The sequence below is a fragment of the Marmota flaviventris genome, chromosome 15 (genome assembly GCF_047511675.1).
Source record: "Marmota flaviventris isolate mMarFla1 chromosome 15, mMarFla1.hap1, whole genome shotgun sequence".
Taxonomy (NCBI): Eukaryota; Metazoa; Chordata; class Mammalia; order Rodentia; family Sciuridae; genus Marmota; species Marmota flaviventris.
Window position 1 is genome coordinate 69,384,718 of NC_092512.1, and position 11,461 is coordinate 69,396,178.

An 11,461-nucleotide genomic window follows, 5' to 3' on the forward strand; every position below is an offset into this window, starting at 1 on the left:
TACCAGAATTTGAAAAAAACAACTTTATAATATAAGAGATGATAGAAATGAACAGAGAGATCAAAAAATGCTAGGTTGGAAGCATCATGATAGCAGACATTAAATTATAGTACATAACTAGAGTAACAAAATCAACATGGTACTGGCACCAAAACAGACATTAAGACTAACAGAATAGAGCAGAAGACACAGAAACACAAACCCACGAAAATACAGTAATCTGATTATTACAGTTTAGATGTTAGGTGTCCCCCAAACTTTCATGTGTATGCAAGGAGGTTTAGGGTTTAAATGGTTGGGTTATGAAAGCCTTAACCCAATCAGTGGATTAATCCCCTGATAGAGATTGACTGAGTGGTAATTGTAGACAGGTGTAGCTGGAGGAGGTAGGTCATTGGGGTTTGTGCCAAATATATTTTATATTTGTAGAGCAGAACTCTCCCCCGACCCCACTTCCTGGCAGCATGTCCCCAGTTTCTTTCCTCTACCACGCTCTTCTGCTATGATGTCCTGTCTCACCTTGAGCCTCAAGGTGTGGGTCCAGTTGTCTAGGGACTGAGACCTCTGAAACCATGAGCCCCCAAACAAACTTTTTCTCCTCTAAAATCGTTCATCAGGTATTTTGGTCACAGCAGTGGAAAGCTGACTAAAACACTGATACTAGACAAAGATGCCAAAAATATGCATTGGAGAAAAGATAGCCTTTTTGAAAAATGGTACCGGGAAAACTGGATATTCATATGTAGAAGAATGAAACTGGTCCCCGAACTCTCAGCCTGCACAAAAATCAGCTGAAAGTGGATGAAAGATCTGGGAATTAGACCAGAAACTCTGCAAATGTTAGAAGAAAATGTAGGCCCAACACTTCAACATGTCAACACAGGAACCAACTTCTTTAACAGGATCCTAACATTCAAGAAATTAAACCAAAAATCAATAAGTGGGTTGGTATCAAATTAAAAATCTTCTGTACAGCAAAGGAAACAAGGAGTATGAAGTGAGAGCCTACAGAATGGGAAAAAAATCATTGCCATCTGCTCCTCAGAATAAGGCTATAATACCCAGAAAAATAAAGAACCAAATACAAAAAAATCCAATTAGTAAGTGGGCAAAGGAACTAAATAGACACGTCTCAAAAGAAGAAATACAAACTACCAACAAATATATGAAAAATATTCAATATATCCATCAATTAGTAAAACAAAAATCAAAAGCACATTGAGATTTCATCTCATTCCAATCTGAATAATAATAATAAGTGTTGTCAAGTTTGTGGAGAAAAAGGTACACTTGTACAACCACTCTAGAAAGCAGTGTGGAGATTACTCAAAAAACTAGGAATGGAACCACCATATGACCCAGCTATCCCACTCCTCAATATATATCCAAAAGATCTAAAATCAACATACTATAGATATATAGCCACATCAGTGTTTATAACAGCACAATTCACAATAGCCAAGCTTTGGAAGCAACCTAGGTGCCCTTCAACAGATGAATGGATAAAGAAAATGTGATATATATGTATATATACACACACACACATACATATATATATATACACACATGCATACATAAAGAAGCATAAAATTATGTCATTTTTCAGTAAATGGGTGGAACTATAGACTGTCATGCTAAGTGAAATAAGCCAGACCCAGAAAGTCAAAGGTCAAATGTTTTCTCTGTTATGTGGACATTAGTCTAAAATAAAAAAAGAAAAAGAAAAAAGAAATTGGGGGGGGGGGGTTTCCATCAAAATAGAAGAAAGATCAGTGCAGTCAAGGAAAGGTATTGAGGGGGAGAAAGGAAGGACAGGATAAGGAAAAACAAGTGGAATGAATCCAACCTGACTTCCTATGTACATAAATGAATATACCACAGTGAATCTCACCATCATGTACATCCACAAGACACTAATTTAAAAAAAAAAAAAACTGTATATAAATAGCAGAAAGACCAGTACAGAGTAGAGGAATGAGAAAAGGAGGAGGGCAATGGGAAGTATTGTGAAATGAACTAGAGCAAATTATATTACATGCATTTATAATTATGTCAAAATGAATCCTAATGTTACGTGTAACAAATATGAACCAATAAAAAATGGGGGGAAAAGAAATGAACAGAGAAAATAAATAATATAGAGAACTCCCTTCAAACAAACAAACAAAAACAGTGTCTTAGATGAAAAGTTATGAGATATAAAAATGGGATGGTATTTTTTAAAAAGCAAAATAGTTCTTTTAAATTTTTAATAATAAAAATTAAACATTTAATAAATGGATTAGAAAATAAAATTATCTTCCCAAAAGTGAAATGAAAATTAAAGATACAAATAATGTGATAAAGAGACATTAAAATTAGAACCCCAATCCAAGGGGTTCAATATTCAAATAAGAATGGTTTCAGAAAGAGAAAATTGGGAAAATCATGGGAAGGAAATAATTCAAGAAAATTTAGCAGGACTGTAGAGCACACATTTTGTAGATGGAGACAGTCAAGTTTCTGCCTAGAATAATGGACAGAGAAGAGATGTACATCAAGGTGATCATTGTGAAGCTTCAGAATAAAAGGACCAAAATAATCTTCCAGACAGTAGAAGTACAAACAGGTCACACACAGAGGATCGAAGATCAGAATGGCAGAGACCATCTCAACAGCAAACTAGGAGCTAGAGGACAATGAGATGAAGCTTTGGAAAGTCTGAAGGACTCTGGCTGCCCATTTAGGAATCTGTAAACCTGGCCACACTATCAAGTAAAAGAGCAGAAGAAAGATACTTTTCAGACATTGAAGAACTCAAGTATTTGGCTCCCACCTTATCTTTTCTCAGAAAGTTATTAGAAGTTGTACTGTAGAAAGATGAAGGAATCTAGAAAGGGAAATATTAGAATCAAGCAAACAGAAACTTCCAGGCAGGACAAATGAAAAGGGAGTACCCAGAATGACAGTCCCTGATTCACAACTACAGAGAATACCTAGATAACAGCAAAGCCACATATGAGCAGGCTGGTGACTTTGAGAGGAAATGAAACTAAGAGATGACTTGAGGTGGCCAAACAGTGAGAGAAGCTCTGGCAGAGGAGGTCTGGCAGAGAGTTTGGGAATGAATTTATTATGCCTACATAGAAAATTAAGCCAAAAAATTTGATTACTGACACTGAGAAAAGAAAAGTTATAAAAGAAAAGAAATGCAATCATCATACTTTATATGATCATTCTATTAAAGTTACATTTTCATAATAAGATAATCATAGGATATTGATTTAACAAAAATAGTGTTACAGCTTAACTTCCTTTTAAAGAGGAATAATAATGAAAAGTGTGGATTTATTTGGGTGTTATTAGCTACATTTTCATCTTCCACAGTAGACTATTAACAGATAATATAAAAAAATTGAGATCTAATAATGTAGAGAGCTAAATACATTTAAGAAACAACTAAAAGCAGTGGACATTCTTGCCTTAGCAAAGCAAAAAAAGGTAGCGTATTTTAATGGGACAGGAAGCTTCTGGGTTTATTGCAACCCCGAACTATTGAATTTTAAAAGCTGCAGCTATGTTTTGTTACTTTCATTCAAAGAATGAAAACAATCATAGTGTGTTGCAATGAGTCTCTCCAAAGATAGGTTGAAGTCTCTTAGTACCTATGACCTTATGTAGAACCAGGATTTTTGCATATATAACCAATATAAGGTTACACAGGATCACACTGGGCCCTACATCCCATGACTGGCATCCTTACAAGAAGAGGGAGATTTAGAGGTACACATATGGATGGACAAAGACCATATAAAGACAGAGACAGACTGGTATGTTACATTTATAAGCCAAGGAACACCAAGGACTGCCAGAAACTTGGAGAAGGGCATGAAATAGATTCTTTTTTTAGAGCATTCAAAGGGAGCTTGGCTATGCTGACACTTCAGTTTTGGACTTCTAGTCTCCAGAACTGTAAGATAATAAAATTACCATTGTTTCAAGCTACCTAGTTTATAGTCGTTTGTCCCAGCAGCCCTCGGAAACTAAGGCAATTGTGTTACTCAATTCTGTATCAAAGCAGAAGATATTTTAAGGAGGGTCAACTCTTCTGAATTCATTTCTATACTTGAGGTTAAAAAGTAACATTTGGGCTGAGGTTGTGGCTCAGAGATAGAGTGCTCACCTACCAAGCGTGAGGCACTGGGTTCAATCCTCAGCACCACATAAAAATAAAATAAAGATATTGTGTCCACTTATAACTAAAAAATAAATATTAAAAAAAAGTAACACCACAATAAAGACTAGTCAAGTTCAGTATATTTTAGGGCACAGTATAAAACCCATCTGTCCAATTAAGGGATGTGGGAGGACTGGCAAATGTGGAATCACAACTTTTAGTTTCTGGTTATAAATATTGAAATGATTGCCTATCTGATGTTTACTTTCTGTTTTTGAAAACACTCTTCTCTCCTGCTATCTCTGAACAGGAACAATAAAGACCAAGAGGCTCTTTCCTTTATTGCCTGTGAATAACAATGTAAAATGTTGAATAGAATGAGCCTTATTTAGAACTACAAATCTTTTACAATGCACCTGAAAACCTATTACTGAAAATTTTTTTCTCACTAACAAATATCTCTGAACATGTTAAGTATCAATTTTATGCAAAATAGTAACATATTTAAATAAAGCATTTGTGTTATTTTCATTTCTTACAACCTTGATTCCAGTGCCCTGTCTTAGGGCCAAATATATGCTTGACATATTTAAAATAATGAAATATGAAGTTCTAAAGGCAGTTGGTTATAGAGTGTTATGGATCCAATTGGGTCTGTCCACCTTCCATTCCCCAAAATATATATGTTGAATCCTAACCCTGAGTACCTCAAAATGAGACCTTATTTGGAAATAGAGTGATTGTGTATAAAGTTAGTTAAACTGAGATATGGTCATACTGAGCTAGTATGGGCCCCCATACATTATGACAGATGTCTTTACAAGCAGATAGAGATGTGGTGGCAATGAGAGGGAGAACACCATGTGAAAATGGAAGCAGAAATTGTATTGATGCATCTTCAAGTCAAGTAACACCAAGTATGGTTAGCCATAACGAGAAGCTAAGAGTGAGAGATGGAACAGATTCTCTGTCAGAGCAAGGCACCAACCCTGTTTACACCTTTATTTTTGACTTCTGACCTCTAGAACTGTAGGAGAATAAATTTCCATTGTTTTAGGCACTAATTTTGTGGTCCTTTGTTACACAAGTCCTAGAAACCTAATATACAGGGTTTTACTTAAAATTATAATACCAAGTGAGGGGAGGAAGTCTTTAAATTTCTTTTTCAGTTTCAGGATTTTCCATTCATTTGTTTATTCACCAAATATATGCTTAGTAACTCTTCTGTTAGATACTTTAATAGTCACCAGGGATAAAAATAAGACAGAGAAAGGTCCCTAGTGTCCTAATGAAGTTACAATTCTAATGGAGGAAAGTGGAAATAAATAAATACATAACATAACAACATAACAAACTAGTGTTGTCTTGGAGCTTTGAACCATGGCTGGTTGGCCCAAAAGCTAGTGGGAAAGCAGCAAGCACATCATGGTGGGAGTGTGTGGCCACGGAAGCTGCTTACCTTATGGTCTATGCTTACAAATGTCATCCACTTTTCAAGTTAAAATCATAACAATCATGGGGTTCGTCTGCATCCCCTGAACTTCTTTAGATTAGAAAACCATAGAAATTTCTAAATGAACCAGTTAATACCTATCTGAACTTAGTTCAAAACTAAAAACTTAAAATAACTCTAAAGTTGAGACTACGATGCTAAGTGAAATAAGCCAATCCCAAAAAAACAAAGGTAGAATGTTTTTGCTGATATGTGGAAGCTAACCCACAATAAAGGGGGAGAGGGGGAATAAAAATTCAGTAGATTAGACAAAGGGAACTGAAGGGAAAGGAGGGGAGATAAACAAAGGAAAGACAGTGGAATGAATCTGACATAATTTTCCTGTGTACATATATGAATACATCACAGTGAATCTCACCATTGTGTACATCCACAAGAATGGGGTCCTAATTAGAATAAGATATTTCGTGCCTGTATAATTATATCAAAATGGATTCTACTGTTATGTATAACTAAAAAAACCCAAGAAAATAACTCTAAAGTTGAGAGAGAAATATGAAATTACTCTCGAAAAATCTCATATTTTATAAACAATATAAAAATTTTACAAGATAAAGCAAATAAGTGATATGTATCCAACTGATCTTTTAAATGCAACTAAAACAACTCTTCTACTTATAGTTTTTAGGAATATCTGCTTTGTCCAAGAATTAGGAAAGTTCACAATTATTTGTATAGAAGATATCAGTATTCAAAGTTCAATTAAGTTTAAAGTAAAATTTTTTTCACTTGGAAATAAGTAAATATGACTAATAGTAGTGACCATTGACTTTAGAAAATGGAATGATTAAAAATGTCCAAGGTCAAAATTTTAAAACATTTTCCCAGGATAGATAGTTCAAAAACAGGCAAAAGACCTGACTAGACATTTCACCAAAGAAGATATTCTTGTGATCAAGAGGCATGAAGATGTCAAATGGCATTTTCCATTAGGACAATGCAAACCAAAACCACAATGAGCTATCACTTCATACCCATCGGATGGGTATTGCATATATCTTTATCTATCTATCTAACTATCAATCCACATACACAACAGGAAATAATAGGTGTTGGTAAGGACATAGAGATATCAGAAACCTTGAACACTGCTGGTGAAAATGTGAAATGGTTCACTTGGTATGAAAGACAGTTTCAATTGGCAGTTTCTCAAACATATAAAACTCAGTAATTCCACTCTGGTTATACTCCCCAAAGATCTGAAAGCAGAAATTCAAATAGATATTTGTATACCAATGTTCATATTAGCATTATGCACAATAATCAGAAGGTAGAAACTACCAAATGTCCATCAACAAATGAATGCATAATGAAATGTAGCATATACATACAGTAGAATATTATTCAACCTCAAAAAGGAAAGAAATTTTATATCATCTAAGAACTATGACATTATGTAAGTAAAATAAGCCAGAAACCAAAGGACAAATATAGTATGATTCCACTTATATGAGATATAAAGAATAGTCAAATCCTTAGAATCAGAAAGGAGAATAGAGGTTATCAGGGGCTGGGGAAAGAGAGTGTGTTTAGTTCATTTTTCATAATACCTAAGGCTAGAAATTTTACAAAGAAAAGATGTTTATTTAGCTCAGAGCTCTGGTCCAAGAGCAAGGCACCAGCAACTGCTCAGCTTTTGGTGGAGATATGACGCTGTGTCAAAACATGGCAGAGATGGGAAAGGAGAAGCAAGCATGTATAAAGAGGAGGTATGCAGGTGTGAGAGACAAAGCAAGAGATGAGAAGGGACCTTGCTTTATGAAAACCTGCTCTCAAGTTAGCTAGTCCAGTCCTATGAGAGCAACAACTCATTTCCAAGTAAAAGCATTAATCCCTCTTAAAAAATCTAATAACCTCTTATAGGCCCTACTAGCTCTCAATACTATTACTTAATCATTTAAATTTTGACCTAAGCTTTGACAGGGACAAAGTACATTCAAAACATAGTGGGGAGAAATGGGAAGTTAGCATTTAATGGGAATAAAGTTTCAGCTTGGCATGATGAAAAAAATCTGAATATAGTGGTGATGGTTGCACACCAATGTGATTGTACTTAATGACACTGAGTTACATACTCTTAAGGGGTTGAAATGTTAAAATTTTATATTGGACATTTTTTTAAACACAACAATGTCTTCCCAACCCCATCCAGGAGATGTAGGAAGGATAGAGACAATGTATATGATCTGAGAATTCACCCTTTCAAAACCCTTATGGAGACCAGTCTCCACACTTGTGGAAGCTACAGCCCCTTAATGCTATGGTGGCTGCATTTTCAAACATGACAATAGCTTCCCTTCTCTACAGGTACCAGAAGTTGTGATTTATCTCATCAAAGTTATGAATTTTTCCTCTACAATTTTCCCAGAAATGCTTGGGAAAGCTTTTCAGAAAGTCTGTAATACTTACTTTCTCTTTGCATTTCAAATATTCTAAGTTGACCAAGAAAGATGAAGTTGTTTACCGAGTTGAAGTTTGTACACTTATGATTTTCCTTGGCCCTTTCTATATGTTGGTTCTTTAATTTGGATTGGGCCCATGGTAGGTGACATAAATGTTATCAATACTGCCTACACATTTTGTTGGCCTTGACAACTCAGCTCTTGTACATATTTCCTTGGTTCAAGCAATTTCAAGCAATCCCAGCAGGTAAAATGTTATAATTGCTTTGTACCTGCTGGCAATTAAGATAAACCAGACAGATTGCAAGTCATCAGCACAAGCAGAACCGTGGTATGCACATGAGGGTGCAGGTGACAAAGGAACAGAGAAGCCATAAAACAAACAAAAATATTAATAAAAGATTTAAGTGAAAAGAAATCTGTCTAAGCAGAATTTTATTTTGTAAAAACACAAAACAGTCAATATCTTTTAAAAACTCTTTGGAATAAGCTACAAGAAACAATTTGCTTTTACTTTAGGCAAATTTCAGTCACATAAAGAGATAACTGGAAGAAATACTTTTCATAATCTGTGGAGATTTGCATCTGCCAAAGAATCCTCAGATGACCCTCCCTCACTTCATCATGTTTAAGTGGAATCTCAAACACTGTTCAGACCTGTAATAAATGTAGCAGTGATGAAATTTCCCAAAGAAATAAGAACAAAATGTTCACACATGCATGAATAAAATTTACCGATTAAAAAAACACCAATCCTTCAAGAAAACAAGGGAGCAGAAGTGGAGTGAGGAAGGCAGAAGGCTCTAGCTTTGGAACAATTTCCCTAACTCATCTTTGAAGTTACTTATATTCTCAAAGCCTTAAATCTAGCATCCTAGACTTTCTAGTCTCATGAATACCTTGCCCTTTTGTCTCCTTGTCATTGCTCATGCCATTTCTTCTAAATTGAACATTCACTCCTTTCCACCCATCCTCAAGGCTCCCCAAATGCAAACCCTATGTCATGTGACCCAGTATAAATGCTACATCTCAGTGAAGGCTTCCCTGAGCTCCTTACATGAAGACGATCTCTGTTTTGTGAAGGCCATCTGTATCCCTCTGAAGGGACTTATAAATGATACTCTATTTCTTCAAATACACATATATGTGATGGAGACTCACAGAATGATGGAAGACTAAAAGTTGGGCAGGGTAATCTGTCAACTGTACAGAAGCATAGACCAAAGATGATACCACTTTTAATAATGCCATATCCCTATGCTTCCTTTGGGTCCAGAAACCAATGCAATCTCTTCTCCCAATTCTTTATCTTTCATCACTTGTTCAAGATTCATAGTCTTGGTGGACACAAACATTTGTCTCATCCTAGATTATGTGCCCACAGTAAAAATGGCAGAGTTCTGACTCCTCGACTTTCATAGCAGGTGGCAAGACTCTGCCTCCCTGAAAGACTCACATAACAGGAGAATTCTGGTATTTACCAGAGGATTCATATATTGAACAGCTAAAATAAGCAACAAAAATGTACTACTCTTCAGTAGCCATGACTTGGCTCTTCTGGAAAACTCTAAATTTCATGAAGTCAGAATTTTTGTCTGACTCATTTTTGTACCCACTGAAGTCCTTAAAAAGTATTTTGCTATATTATTTTAATGTTTCTAGCATAAAATACTCCATGACACTTTAAATTGCTCAGATTTTAAAATTTCTGATGTTATCTTTAAATGTTTGATAACTATTTATCAACTAAGAGAATGATGCTTTTTTGAAACAAAGAAGCCCTAGTGTTTTACATATTAGGCAATTTTCTGTTACTATGACAAAATACCTGAGATAATCAACTTATAAAGAGAAAAAGATTGTTTTGGTTCACAAGTTTTGTTCTGTTTTTGGTACCAGGGATTGAACCTAGGGGCACTTAACCACTGAGCCACATCCCCAGCCCTTTTTTTTAATTAGTTGCTCAAAATATTACAATGATCTTGACATATAATATATCATACATTTGATTCAAATGGGGTATGAATTCTTACTTTTCCCACATGTACAGATTGCAGGACCCAGCCCTTTTTTATATTTTATTTAGAGACAAGTTCTCACTGAGCTGCTTAGGGCCTTGCTAAATTGTTAAGGCTGGCTTTGAACTTCCAATCCTCCTGGCTCAGCCTCCCAATCCACTGGAATTATAGGCATATGCCACTGCACCTGGTGGCTCACAGTTTTGAGGGTCCAAGTACATGATTGTTTGGCCCCATTGCACTGGGTCTGTGGCAAGGCAGCACATGATAGTAGGAGCTCATGACAGAACAAAATTCTTCACTCACCTCATGGGTCAAGAAGCAAAAAAAGGTAAGAAGACAGAGTAGAATCATATGGTCTTCTTCAAGGGCATGTTCCCAGTAAAGAAGCTCCACTCATCAAAGCTTTCACCAGCTCCCATTAGCACTGTGATGGGGACCAGGTCTTTAAACACATGGGCCTATGGGGGACGTTCAAGTCCACACTAATGCATTCCACTCCTGACTCCCAAAGGTCTTATTCATTTGCAAGATGTAAAATGCATTAATTCCATCACCAAAAACCCCCAAAGTCTTAACTCTTCTAGTCTTGCTCAAAAGTCTAAGTCTGAAGTTTCCTCGAAGACTCAAGGCAAGGGGCTGGTAGATGAGGCTCGTGGCAGGCAGGGCCAGCATAGCGGCTGAGCACAAGACCAAATTGTCCAAGAACCTGCTGCTCATGAAGTTCATACAAAGGGGATTGAACTCAGAAACCAAGAAACAACTAGAAGAGGAAGAAAAGAAGATCATCAGTGAAGAACCCTGGTACTTGGATTTGCCAGAGCATAAAGAGAAAGAAAACAGAGTTTCTTGTTATGTGAAGATCTTCTCTATGTAAGACTGTCATTCAGAGGATTTAATCCCAAAGTTGAGAAACTGATGTTTCAAATGAATGCTAAAAACAAAAGAAGATGAAGATGAAGTACCAGAGCTTGATGTGTCAGATGAGGCAATGGCTAGAAGATGTGAGACCTTGGTGGAGACAACTGAAAACAGTTTGCCAAGAAGAGAGATCCTGCCAATTACGAAGAAGATGAAAATGGAGACATAAAACCAGTTAAAGCAAAGAAGATGTTCTTAAAGTTCCAAGATTAAAAGTGATGCCTTAAAATATGTCTCTGTGAAAACAGCAGACTTTGGAGCTTATCCCAATGGCATCTTTTAGCTGTTAATACTTGATGTTTATTTGTAAAGAGATGTGTAATTTTAGAGACAGGCTGGGTTTGAAACAGATGTGTGATGGGCGTTATACGTCCTTTCCCAAATCGGATTCATCAAGAGCAGAAGTCGAGCCTGGATCTTCAGATGTACATAGGCACAGGGTTTCTTCCTA

The 11,461-nt window shown here is 36.1% G+C and overlaps 1 pseudogene; it reads left to right on the forward strand.

The window, feature by feature from the left end:
- Positions 1 to 10,735: 10,735 nt before the first annotated feature.
- On the forward strand, positions 10,736 to 11,223 carry LOC114090608 (M-phase phosphoprotein 6 pseudogene; annotated as a pseudogene).
- The last annotated feature ends 238 nt before the right edge of the window (positions 11,224 to 11,461 follow it).